The sequence below is a fragment of the Erinaceus europaeus genome, chromosome 2 (assembly GCF_950295315.1).
Source record: "Erinaceus europaeus chromosome 2, mEriEur2.1, whole genome shotgun sequence".
NCBI classification, from domain to species: Eukaryota; Metazoa; Chordata; class Mammalia; order Eulipotyphla; family Erinaceidae; genus Erinaceus; species Erinaceus europaeus.
In genome coordinates, this window is record NC_080163.1 from 189,662,826 (window position 1) to 189,677,436 (window position 14,611).

The following is a 14,611-nucleotide window of genomic DNA, read 5'->3' on the forward strand; positions in this document are numbered from 1 at the left end:
GCCACCTTGATTGTTCAACTCCAGTGGCCATCGGGGCTTAGGTTCCTGAGTCCCACAGGAAAGTAACAATGGAAAGGATAGTTCTTGGCCAGATAACTACCCCAGTACACTGCACATAAAAACAAAGCAAAAAGCAGAATGAAACACAAGCCTGTCTTTTTGTAGGGGGTGGTTGGAAAACACCAACAACAAACTAGCTGCTTGTATTGGAGCATTAGCCTGAAGGACCGGCTTTTTTTTTTTTCCTCCAGGGTTATTGCTGGGCTCGGTGCCTGCACCATGAATCCACCGCTCCTGGAGGCCATTTTTCCCCTTTTGTTGCCCTAGTTGTTGCAGCCTCGTTGCGGTTATTATTGCCATTGTTGACGTTGCCTTGTTGTTGGATAGGACAGAGAGAAATGGAGAGAGGAGGGGAAGACAGAGAGAGAGGGGAGAGAAAGACACCTGCAGACCTGCTTCACCGCCCGTGAAGCGACTCCCCTGCAGGTGGGGAGCCGGGGGCTCGAACCGGGATCCTTACGCCGGTCCCTGCGCTTTGCGCCACGTGCGCTTAACCCACTGCGCCACCGCCCGACTCCCAGGACCGACTTTTTATTTGGCATATCTGGGAGCCTCCTCTGGTACACTGGACAGAGAACAATGGGTGCCCTCTTGGGGCACTCCATCTGTTTCCACTCCAGGCTGCTCATAAAAAGGAATTTGTACACTTATCTGCCCCCTGTGACTGTTGTGTCTGTTGCTCACAGGGCACTTTTAGATTTTTTTCCAGCTCCAGATGATTTAGATTCACGATCTCACAGCACTACGTAATTCACATACTTGATTATGTTTCCTCCTTCTCCTTCTATTTAATGCTTCTATTAGTGATTTAACACTGTTTCACAAAATTATCCAGCGTCACAAGTATCTTCATACCTATACTTAGTGTGTGTAGATCCCTTCACTGCCTCCTTCCCCACCCCCACTCCCACTACCCCCCATTCCTGGCACCAGATAGGACAGAGCAGTGCCCAGGTCACTCTCCCTTTCTACCACTCTCTCCCATAAAATCATTTAGAAAATAATAAATGATTGTTGAGCCTCTATATGGCAAATGGAGGACTTAAGTCTGCTTAATATTTGTCTCTGCATTGAGCAAAATATCTGGCTTGTCAGCAGAAGATAGGAAACTGTCCTTATTGTGTTGAACTAACAAAGAAACTTTAAAAAAAAAAAGTAAGGTTAGGGACATGGCATGATGGTTCTGCCAATATTTTTCATACCTCAGGCTCTGGGTTCCCAGGTTCAATCCCCAGCACCATCGTAAGCCAGAGCTGAGTAGTGCCCTTACTATCTCTATCTCTATCTCTATCATCTCTATCTCAAACTTTCTATCTCCTGAACACTAAAAAAATAATAATAAATAAATCAACAGGTTTTTTTAATAACTGTTTAAAAGCTTGCCTTTTACAAGACAAATTCCAGAACAAACCAACCTAACACCAATCCTTGAATTGGGCGGTGGAACTGAATTTGTAAGAGATGTAAATCTTAGGAGATACAAAGGGTGGAGGGGCTCACAGATGGTGGTGGAGACATAGCAACACATTGATATTGGATGTGGTGAGAAGACTTATTTTCTTTTTTTTTAGATGCTTACTCTTTATTTTTTATTTTATTTTATTGTACTTTATAAAAAGGAAACACTGACAAAACTATAGGATAAGAGGGGTACAACTCCACACAGTTACTACCACCAGAGCTCTGTATCCCATCCCATCCCCTGATAGCTTTCCTATTCTTTAACCCTCTGGGAGTATGGACCCAAGGTCATTGTGGGATGCAGAAGGTGGAAGGTCTGGCTTCTGTAATTGCTTCCCTGCTGAACATGGGCGTTGACAGGTCTATCCATACTCCCAGCCTGCCTATCTCTTTCCTTAGTGGGGCAGGGCTCTGGGGAAGTAGAGCTCCGGGACATATTCGTGGGGTTGTCTGCCCAGGGAAGTCTGGTCAGCATCATGGTAGCATCTGGAACCTGGTGACTGAAAAAAGAGTTAACATATAAAGCCAAACAAGTTGTTGACTAATCATGAACCTAAAGGCTGGAATAGTTCAGATGAAGAATTGGGAGTCTCTGTTTTATAGATAGCTAGTAGGCCTATTTTAGTTATATTGCAAAGGGCCTGTGGCTATACTAGTTTTCTTTTTTTTTTCCCTGAGCCTAAAATGTGATATGCAGGTGGATCCAAGTTATTGTCTGGGGAGATGATGTCATGGCTGGAAAAGGGATCAGAAAGCTGGATCAGGGAAGAGAGTAGCTCCCTAATATGGGAAAGGGGTATAAATATTTTTTACTGTAAACCTCATCGATTTGATAAGTAAGATGTGAACTGGCACTCAGGAAACATGCAATATTGTGAACCAGTGCTTTGTTACATGAATGAGGGTTCAGGAACCACAGCTACTTCAGCCCTTATAACAATCAGCCAAGAATTGAAGATTGACACACAGACATTTGAAGAAAATACTTTTATTGCAATGTTCCTAAGTGAAGTTACTCTCATAGCAGAAGGTTCACTTGCCAGAAAGGAGATGAGCCTCAAAGTACAGGACTCATTGTGTTTTAAAGTAAAATTTTGGGGTGGGGGTGATATAGCCTAGTGGTTATGCAAAGAGATTCTCATGGCTGAAGCTCCAAAATATTGGGTTCAATACCCTGCACCACTATAAACAATAGCTGAGCAGTGCTCTAGTTAAAAGCAATTAATTAATTTTTGGAAGAATTTGAGATGATCTCACTGACTTACAGATATGTTTTTTTATAATCAAGAATAATCTGCACATGTGCCTACCCATAATGCATACAGAAAAACCTATAGCCTGGGGGGAGGGGAATGACAAAAAGTGCAATGCTAATTTATTTCAATAACATTATAATGAAGCACGGGTCATTTGGGGGCCACCCAGCTCTCCTTTGTGCATCTGCTCTACCAATCATAAATAGCAGACAAGTAGGCTTCATTTCCCCTGGCAATAGGCCAGGGGGTGACTTATGGCCTGGTTCTTTCCTGAGTATGAGAGGCAGGAGACAAATTGGTCGTTCTTGGCAGAACATACTCAGCTATGAGTTCTGCCACCTCACATCTTGTTCTTGGGTCCTTCCTGAAGGGTCCACACCCAGCTGGTCTACTTGCAACTGGCAGCATTTTGTTCTTGTTAAGATGGGCTTGAAAACACCACACACACACACACACACACACACACACACACACAATGCTACCAAAATAATCAGTAATGTCCTACTTGTTAGCCTACCATACCATAACTACAACATAAACAAAGTGGAAAACCATGGCTTCGTGTCCTCAAATCCTTTCTAACATCTGTCATTTTGCATATTACCTTTGACCCTTTGAACAGAAAAAAATCAGGTCAGTGGACTCTGGGGGAAGGTTCATTGCAAAAGAAACAATCATGGAGGGTTGGAAAGATAGCATAATGATTATACAAAAGATTTCCATGCCAGGACCAGGCAGTGACATACCTGGTTAAGCACACATATTACAGTGTGCAAGGATGTGGGTTCAAGCCCCTAATAAGCAGGTGGGCCCAAGTTATTGTCTGGGGAGATGTTGCCATAGTTGGAAAAAGGACTAGAAAGCTGAATCAGGGAAGAGAGAAGCTCCCAAGTATGGGGAAAGTGTATAAATATTGTTGACTGTAAACCCCCACTGGTTTGAACTGGGGCCCATATTTAGCACAGGAGCCTATGTAACCTCTGCATCCCTGTAGGTCTGGGCTTATATTCTGTGGTCACAGACAGGAACATTCCTAGCTACTCTAATTTCAGGATCCATCTTCCTAAGGTGGGAGGTAGAGTATGTTGTCCAAGGGGGTGGTGTGAAGAGAGGGAAGGTGAGTCTCCAGGAGGTGTCTTTTTGTTTTCCAGATTCAGTTTTAACATAGGAGCTGTTCCTTGCAAAGGCATTCCAATCAGTAGAGCAGCCCCCAAAATCACCATCTGTCTAAGGCCAACCCTCACACCTCCCAGGGTCATATCAGACAGGACCAAAGTTTCAGCACCTAGCTTCAGGTTGGTTGGAAGTCAGACCTGCAGGCAGCTGCTTTTGTGAATCACATGACTTGGTGAGACCAGGAGCACACATCCTCTAGAGCTAGAACATGTAGATGTGCCCTCTGGGTAGGTAGCAAGACCAACAACCATGTCAACAGATGAGTACTGATTTGCAAGAAACACCCAGGAAGGGTTTCAGGGTGGGGCCAGGGGCAGTGTCACCTGTTTTTTTTTTTTCCCTAGGCACTGAGAGTGGACAGGACAAGCAGAATGCCAGAACAACTAGAAGGCTCCTCCCAGCTCCGTGTTGCCAGCTAGAGAGATTATGTCCAGGACTTTAGATCCTCGGAAGTTCATTGTGTAGAAATAGGAACACCCTGGGATTCAAGGCTACCGATCTCAATACCTCAAGAAATGGCTACTTTATCTGAAGGGGGTGGTTGTATCGCTAATCTCCTATCTGAATAAAGGTGGATTGAATTCACCAGGCGAATCCACTGGGGCCATTCCTGTTTTCAGATTTCCAGTGTCCCAGTGTCTCTCCTTCAGCTCCACCCCTAATTCATCCTATCCTCGCAGGGCATGGGCAGCTGTGAGACATCATTTTCAGGCTGTAGTGTTTAGGAAATAGGTGATCTGGGTTCAGATTTCAGCTCCAACTTTTCTTGTATTTCTTTTATTGTCTTTTATTTTTAACAAGCTGGTAGTGAAGCAGGTCTGCAGGTGTCTGTCTTTCTCCCTTCCCCTCCTCTCTCCACTTCTCTCTGTCCTATCCAACAACAACGACATCCATAACGACAACAATAACTACAACAATAAAACAACAAGGGCAACAAAAGGGAATAAATAAATAAAATTAAATTATTAAAAAAATTTTAACAAAAAGAACAACATGATCTCCTGGGGTGGAGATAGATAGCAAAATGGTTATGTAAACAGACTCTCATGCCTGAAGCTACAAGGTCCCAGGTTCAATAAAAAAAAAAAAAAAGAAGAAGAAGAACATGGTCTCCTTTCTCTCCATAATGACCTGATTAAGTAGCAGTCAGTCAGTCCTTTTTGAACAGAGTATAAAGCATCGACCAGTAGTTCTTAGGGGTTGTAAGGTTCTTGATGAGAGAAACCTGGGCTGTGCACACAATAAAGCAGCACACTAAGCCAGTGAGCCTTGGGGTTTTGCTTGTGTTTTTTTTTTGTTTGTTTGTTTGTTTGTTCTGTTTTTAACAGGGTTGGCTTCAGCAGACACATTCACCATTATGAAAATGTGTACCACGGGGTGGGGTGGGTCCCCTGGCACAGCAAAGGAGGACTCTGGGCATGGTGCTACTTTGGCTCACACCCTTTCATATAGTAATGCTGGCCTGGAAAGGGCATGTGACACACAGGAAGTGGGCAAAGACCTCTCAGGTTCCCTTGAAACCAGGAAGAAGGAACTGTCCTTGGCTATGGGCCCTGATCATTAAAGAATAGGAAAGCTATCAAGGGAGGGGATGGGATATGAAGATCTGGTGGTGGGAACTGTGTGGACTTGTACCCCTCTTATCCTATGGTTTTGTCAGTGTTTCCTTTTTATAAATAAATATATATATATATTCATGTATTTTTTAAAATGCAGGGATTCAGATTTCACAGTCACCTGGATGCCTGTGGATTAAATGTCCTGAGGGTCAGGTCCCCCACAGAGGTTTGCCCTGGCTGTGAAGTTTACATAATTCCTCTTGTACTGAGCTCACCATCTCATACGCATACCTGCATTTAATCACTTTATGGTGTGTGTATGTGTATGAATGATTTATTGTATAGTTATGAATACATGGATACAGTTTCTCATCTCCCTGTGATAAGTGTCTGCAAAAACACTCTCACCCCCAAATTAGGTCTTTTTCCACCATCATGCATCAGGACTCCAGAGCCCTCTCCAGTAACCCTTTCCACACCCTCCTTCCCTGTAGTCCTTCGCTTTGGTGCAGTATGTCACACCCAGTCCAAGTGTTACTTTGTACTTGTTTCCCATTTCTGTTCTTGTTTCTGAAAGATTCACCTCTGAGTGAGATCATGTGGGTCTATTTCTTTTTAATTTGTTAAAATTTTTATTTATTCATTATTAGATAGAGACAGAGAAATTGAAAGCGGGTGGGGGGTAGAGAGGGAGAGACAGAGAGACATCTGCAGCTCTACTTACCACTCGTGAAGCTTTGTCTCTGCAGGTGGAGACCAGGGGCTTGAACCTGGGTCTTGGCTCACTGTAATGTATGTGCTCAACCAGGTGCACCACCTCCTGACCCCGATCATGCGGTCTTCATCCTTCTCTTTTTGGCTCCTTGCTTCACCCCTTTAGACCCTTCCTCACTCATGGCCATGCCCCCCCAACTTTGTGCTTGGGGAGTATGTTCAAGATCAAAGCATTCCCTGGGGTCAAGGAAAGTCAGACTCCAGCCCTGCCTCTGATATGCTGTTGATGTGTATGAACCCGCCATTACTGCTGGTGTCTTAAGCAGGACACTTGGTAAGACAGTGAGTTCTCTGAGGCTGGTTCCCATGTCTGTCAAGTGAGAATAGCAATCATGGGGTTGGTGGGGTGACTCATCTGGACAGCTCCATACCCATCACATAGATTCGAGCCCAGTCCCCACTGGAGGAAGCTTCAGGATCCTAGTATCTTTCCTTCTTTCCCTCTCTCTACATGAAAAAACTTGAACCTCAGTGATGACTACAACAAAAATAAAAAACAAATGAAAAAATAACACTCACAGCAACTCTCCTTCCAGGCTGTCATATAACTTCAACACACAGACACACAGACATACACACACACACCACATTTGCCTCCAGGGTTATCTCTGGGGTTCAGGGCCAGCTTTACAAATCCTCCACCCCTGGTGACCACTTTTTCCTTTTGTTATTGTTGTTTCTATTTTATTTGATAGGATAGAGGGAAATTGACAAAGGAGAGGGTATAGAGGAGAGAGAAAGAGAGAGGCATCTGCAGACCTGCTTTACCATTCATGAAGCATCGTCCCTGCAGGTGGGGAGCTGGGGGCTTGAACCCAGGTCTTTGTATATGGTAACATGTGCACTCAACCAAGTATGCCACAGCCCACCCCCTATTTTCGACATACTTATGGGAACCCACAAGTAATCACTACTGAATGTAAAAATGAACAAAAAAGCGGATGAGGGAAACTCACAGGTGTTTCCCTCCATTTGCCCTGTGTGGGGCCTGGTGCTGGTGGGATTGTGCCAACCCCACCTCAGTTCTTAGAAATCTCTCTCCACTTCTAAGTCCCTCACTCATGGTCCTGTTCTTTTTATTCTCTGATAGTCTCCAGTGATCGTGGGAGGGTGGTGGGGGCAGAGCAGGGAGGCAGTTATTTGATCTTTCCACCCAGTCTAGGAAGAATGGGGCTGGGAGAGGCGCCCATGAAGTCAAGCTGATGGTTTAAAAGGGAGGGGAGAGGATGTTAAGAAATGTGAGGAGAAAACACAAGTAGAACCTGAACTGGAATTGGCATGTTGCACCAAAGTAAAAGACTCTGGGGTGGGTGGGTGGGGGGAGAATACAGGTCCAAAAAGGATGACTAAGGACCTAGTGGGGGTTACATTGTTATATGGAAAACTGGGAAATGTTATGCATGTACAAACTATTGTATTTACTGTCGAATGAAAAAATGTTAATTCCCCAATAAATAAATTAAAAACAAACAAACTCTGATTTAAAAACAAAACCAGGGGGCCGGGAAGTGGCACAGTTGGTTGAACGCACATAATACCATGCACAAGGATCCAGCCTCAAGCCCCTGGCCCCCATCTGCAGGGGAAAGCTTCAGGAGAGGTGAAACAGGTCTGCAACTGTCTCTCCCTCTCTATCTCCCGCTTCCCTCTCAATTTCTCTGTCTCTGTCCAAAACAAACAAGCAGAGACTGGTCCCTTCTCAACCCTAACAAGTACGGATCTGATCCTAGAGGGTGGAGGGTGGGTGGTATGAGACCTGGCAACTCTGCCCACATGACCTGGAAGCAGCGCTGGGCCTACACCTGGTCCAGATGCAAATAAACCCTGATGCGTGTGCGCCCCCTGCCAGAGAGTGCGGGCAACTGCAGGCCAGCTGGGAGATGAGACTGGCCATCAGGCTCCAGGCCTTCCTGTGGCTGACAGCACTTGCCCTGAGCACAGGCCGGCTCCTCTGCTCATCCACAGTGTTCTAGAAGGCCTGCTTTCAGGACCTCCTTTAGCTCTCCATCTTTTTCTTTGTCTCCTATACTCACCTATACTCCCCCTCTTCTCTCTGTCATTCCATCTTTTCTGTGGTTTTTCCCCTCTGCCTCTCCCACTCTCCTTCTCTGTCTCCTTCCCTCTCTTGCTCTGAAATTTGGTCCATAACGATCTCCTCCTTCCCCATCATGTCATTTTTTCCATTATTTTAAAATAATATTTTATTTTATTTATTTATTTATTTTGGATTGAGACAGAGAAAAATGGAGAGAGGTGAGGGAGACAGGGAGAAAGAAAAACACCTTCCTGAGATGAATGCAGCCTAGACTGTTTGTAGCTGTGACTATGGACTGTGAGCTCAAACTGACAGGGATGCAGAGGTTACACAGTCTTCTGTGCTAAATATGAATAGACATGGACCTGAGGTCAGACAAATGGGGTTTACAGTTAACAGTATTTACATACTTTCCCCATATTTGGGACTGCTCTCTGCCCTGATCTAGCTTTCTGGTCCTATTCCCGATTCTGACACAATCTTCCCAGACAATACTGTTAGTCCACCTGCATGTTAGCCTTCAGGCTCAGACAAAAATTAGTAATGTCACAGGCCCTTCAGAACATACCTAAAATAGACTTCCTAGCTTCTTCCCACATGAAGACTCCTAGTTTCATCTGCTCTATTCCTACTTTGGGGTTCCTGTTTATTAAACAGTTTGTCCCACTTTATAACTTACAGCCTTTCAGTCACCAAGTTGCAGACATTACCATGATGCCATCTGACTTCCCTGGGTAGATGACCTAACCAATGTGTACCCGAGCCCTACCCCACTAGAGAAAGACAGAAACAGGCTGAGGGTATGGATCAGCCTGCCAACACCCTTGTCCAGCAAAGGAGCAATTTAGAAGCCAGACCTTCCACCTTCTGCATCCCATAAAAAAAGTTGGTCCATACTCCCAAAAGGATAAAAAATAGGGAAGTTTCTAATGGAGGAGATGGGACACAGAACTCTAGTAGTGGCAACTATGTGGAATTATACTCCTGTTATCTTACAGTCTTGTTATTATTAAATCACTAATAAAAATAAATAAGTAAATAAATAAACACACCTGTAGCACTGCTTCACCACTTACGAAGATCCCCTACAAGTGGGGGCTGGGGGCTTGAACCCAGGTCCTTACACATAGTAGTATGTGCACTCAATCAGGTTTCCATTGCCAAACTCTACCTCTACTCCCCCCCTCTACCCTTTTTCCTTCTTCTTTTTACCAGAGTACTGTTCATCTCTGTCTTCTGATGGTGCTGGAAGTTGAACCTGGGACTTTTGGTGCCTGAGGCATAAAAAGGCTTGCACATAACCATTATGTTATCTCCCCAAACCAGCTTGTCATTAATCTCTGTCAACAGGAAATAGCCAGACGAGACAAGACACCCCACTTTCTACAAACATCTCTATGTTTGTGGGAAGGAAGTGTAAAGAAGTCACTCATGGGGCCAGGAGGTGGCTCACCCAGGAGAGCTCACAGTTGAACTTGAGCAAGACCCAGGTTCAATCCCTCTGCCATCATACAGGGGCCCTGCTCAAAAGGGGAAGCTTAGAAGTGGAGCGGTGCTAGGGTGTCTTTCTTTCCTTCTTCTCTCTCTCCCTCTCTCTCTCTCTCTCTCTCTCTCTCTCTTCCTCTCTCTCTGCCTCTCTGTCTTCCATCTTCTATCTTTAAAAATAAAAAACATTTTGCCAGGAGCCATGGAATCACAGGTCTGAAGCCCTGACAGCTAAAAAAATAAGTTACGTGTGTTTCATTGAGAGGGCACCCAGAGTGAGGTGCACTCAGGTTGTGCCAACCTTCTCTGTGCCACTACCTTTTTGCCACAGTCTGGGGAGCTCTTCAAACTGCTGAGAGTCACGGCTGGTGGTGGCACACCCAGTTGAAGTGCACTTGTTACCATACACAAGGTCCCAAGTTCAAGCCCTCCTTCAGGGAGAAGCTTCAAGACTAGTGAAACAGTGCTGCAGGTACTCTCCTTCTTTCTCCCTCTCTATTTTCTCCTTCTTTCGCCATTTCTCTCTGTCCTATCAAGTAAAATCAATACATAACTATTTAAAAAAAAAAAAAAAAAAACCTGGGCCTGGAGCTTGTGCACACAGTTGAGTGCACAGGGAAATGGGTTAAAGCTCCCCAGCTCCCATCTGCAGGAGGGAAGCTTCACGAGCGGTGAAGCAGGTCTGTAGGGGTCTTCTCTCTGTGTGTCTCTCTGTATCTCTGTGCCCCCTGTCAAGTTCTCTCTTTCCTATCAAAATAAAGAAGAAGAAAAAAAAAAAGATTGCAAGGAGCAGTGGATTCATTATGAAGGCAGGCACCAGCCTCCATGATAACACTGGTGGCAATTTAAAAAATAAGAAAACAAACCACTGAGAGTCTTCAGAGGTCATCATTTTTCTTTTACCTTAACTGTGATGTCTCAGGTGTCTCTGTGGCCTGGAGTCAGCAGAGGTGAGCTGTGCCAACAATGTGCCTCCCGTGCTACTTTTGTTCTTGAATCCTGAGCAAGCCAACACCTATAACAAACTAAGACAGGGCCAGTGGAGTAGCTAGGAGACAGATTCCAAACAAATAAGTCCCATGGGTGCACTAAGTCTCACCTGCATGACCCGTTTCACCAGGAGTGAACACAAGCCTGGTGTATGTTGTAACTGGTTCATGTTGCAGTGACAAAACACTTCAGACCTTATGGCTTAAACAGCAGGTTTATTTTTTTTTCTTTTTTGCCACCAGGGTTACTAATGGAACTCAGTGCAGGTATTATGAATCCACTGCTCCCAGTGACCACATTTTTCCTTTCTTTCTTAAATTATTTCATTTAATTTATATAGAAGCAGAGAATTTGAGAGGGAAAGGGGAAATAGAGGAGAGAGAGACAGCTTTAGAGATCTGTTTTCTCTACCAGGGAGTTTTCTCTACCAGGGATGCTACTACCCCCTTTTCTTCCTCCATCTCCTTCATATTTTATTAGGACAGAGAGGAGAGGAAAACAGGAAAGAAGAGAGAAACAGAGACCCCCTGTAGACCTGCTTCACCACCTGGGAAGCATCCTTCCTCTGCAAATGAGGAGCAGGGGCTTGAACCCAGGTCCTTGCACATGGTGATAATGTGCGTGCTTACTGGCTGTGCCACTGCTTGGCCCCTGACAGCAGGCACTTACTTCATTCTCATGGTAGTTCTAGAGGCTGAGAAGCCCCAGACCCAGGAACCTGCAGACTCGTGGTGAGGGCACTCTTCCTGGCTTGAGGATCGCTGTCTTTTTGCTGGGTCCTCACATGGTGGACCAGATACTCTGGTTTCTACTACTTCTCTTCCTCCTCCTCTTCCTTTTAGCACTCATGTCACTGGGGTGGGGTGTACCACCTTCATGACCACATCCAAACCTACTTTCCTCTCAAAAACCTGATCTCTTACTACCCTCATGCATTGCTATAACAGGAGGGTGAGCTGGTCTAGGGTTGGGTTCCTTGTTTCCCAGGAACTTTCTACTAGTTGCCACAGAGAAACAATGGGACCCACTGCTGGGCAGCGGAGCACCCAGTAAAGTGCACACAGTATTAAATGCAAGGACATTAGAAAAGGTCAGGGTTCAAGCCCCTGGCTCCCCGCCTACAGGCAAGACACTTCACAAGTAACAAAGCAGATCTGAGAGAGAAAGGCACAGAGAGATAAAGACCAATTTACTGTTCAGCTCTGGTTTATGATGGTGCCAAGGATTAACTCTGGGAGCTCAGAGTCTCAGACATGAGTCATTTGCAGAACCATTAAGCTGTCTCCCTAGCCCTGAAGTGTTTTGTAATGTATAAAGTAGCTGTCAACATCAAAGTCTTTGTTAAGAGAAAAAGAATGTCGTTTCTGGCAATGTGTTTTTCTAATATGCTAATCACTATGGAAAGTCCTACTATTTTGTAGTTGTTGTTTTAACCAGAACCCTGCTCATCTCTGGTTTATGGTGGCACTGGGTATTGAACCTGGGACCTTTGGGGGATTGAATCTGGGGTCTCAGCCGTGAAAGTCTTTTTTTGCATAACCATGAAACTATCTCTTAGTTGTTTTAAAAAAACAGCTGGCTCTGCTGTTTTTTTAAAAAAGGGATCTTTTTCTTAAAATAAATAAATTAAACTAATCAATCAAACAAATTTTTTAAATAAAAAGGATCTTTTTAACTGATTGGTTAATTTTTTTTTGCTTCGAAGAGGTAGACTACCTTACCCCCAAACGGCCCCATTCCAGCCTATCTGAGGAATCTCATTCTCCGAATACACAAAGCTGCAGCAATGTCCCAAGCACTCTTCTTCCCTTGTGACAAAGACTTTCCACTGCTCTCCTCCCCTTGGATCTGGGTGGAATTTTGTAACCACCTTGAAAAATGGAATGCAGTGGGCAGGGCAGGGCAGGGAGATGGCACCAGTGATAGCAGTATTGTGCGTGATATGAGAAATGCTAATCTTTTCATTCTTAGAGTGGTTTGATGAGCTAGTTCTGCCTGGGGGCCTGCTGGTGATGCTGGCTGGTAGGTGTCTTAGTTTTGTATATACACCCCACTGGCTGCTGCTCTCAAACTCCCAGCTGTTAAGGAATCCCAGATAGGTGTGTGAGAGTGGTCACAGCCACATAAGAGGCTGTGCCCAAAACCAGTTTCTTAGCCACCCCACCCTCTTCTCTTAGCCAGTCGTGCTAAGATTGTGAATCTGTGTATCCAATCCAGGGAGAACAGGGTAGTTTCACATTGTTAGGAATGAAAACCAGATGGATGTCCTGCTGTGGAAATGCTCCTTCTCTGTCTCCCCTCCCCCTGCAGTTTCTCTGTGCCCTATCAAATAAAAGGGGGAGGTGGCCACCAGGAGTAGGGGATTCAGCGTGCATAGGCACCAAGTCCCAGCAATAATCCTGGTGGGAAATAAATAAATGGGAACGGCACTTTGGTGGTGGGTGAGGGGCACTAACATGTAACTTGGAGAGATGTAAAATTATATCCCCGAGACAATAACAGTCTTGTGAAACATTGTTTCATGAATTAAAAAATAATAATAATTGAATGCCAGGGAGATAGTATGGTGGTTATGCAAAAGATCTTCGTTCTTGAGCCTCTGAGGTTCCAGGTTTGATCCCTAGCACCACCAAAAGCTAGAGTTGAGCAGTGTTCTGATAAAATACAATTTAAAAATAAAGAAGTATATAGTGATAGTTGTAAGGGTTGGGGAAATAGCATAGTGATTATGCAAAAGTCTTTCATGCTTGAGCCTCTTAAGGTCCTGAATTCAATCCCCAGTACCACCATAAACCAGACTTGAGCAAACCTCTGTCTAAAGTAATAATAACTAAAAACAAGCAAACAAACAAAAAACCAGGGCCACCCTGTTCACAGTAAAGAGAAACTAAATTTAAAAAAAGAAAAGAAGCGGTAGCGCAGCGGGTTAAGCACATGTGGCACATGTGGCACAAAGCACAAGGACCGGCTTAAGGAACCAGTTGGAGCCTGGCTCCCCACCTGCTGGGGAGTCGCTTCACAGGAGGTGAAGCAGGTCTGCAGGTGTCTGTCTTTCTCTCCCCCTCTCTGTCTTCCCCTCCTCTCTCCATTTCGCTCTGTCCTGTCCAACAACTACAACATCAATAACAACAACAATAATAACTACAACAATAAAACAACAAGGGCAACAAAAGGGCATAAATAAATATTTTAAAAAGTTTTTAGGGAGTCAGGCGGCAGTGCAGCGGGTTAAGCGCAAGTGGTACGAAGCACAAGGACCAGTCTAAGAACCCTGGTTCAAGCCCCCGGCTCCCCACCTGCAGGGGAGTCGCTTCACAGGAGGTGAAGCAGGTCTGCAGGTGTCTATCTCTCTCTCCCCCCTCTGTCTTCCCCTCTTCTCTTCATTTCTCTCTGTCCTATCCAAAAACAATGAAATCAATAACAACAATAATAATTACAACAATAAAATTTTTTAAGTTTAAAAAAAAAGAAAAGAAAACCCAAATGTCAAGTGACTGATCAGGGAATAAACCAAATGAGGAATTCTCATGCAGTGGGGATCCTTTGGTCATGAAAAGAAATAAGGTATGGATAGGAACATAGCACTAAGTCAGAAAAACCAGTCACAAGGGCCCTCAATATATGAGCCCACTTATATGGAACTTCAACAGACAGGAGACAGATGCATACTGGCAATTCCAGGGTCTAGAGAGAAGGGGAACAGGGAAGACTGGCTTCTTAATGGGGCTGGGGTGTCCTCTGAGGGTCATGAGAATGGTTTGGAATCAACTAGAGACAAGAGTAGCTCAGTAGTCACGGGTTCAAATTATATATAT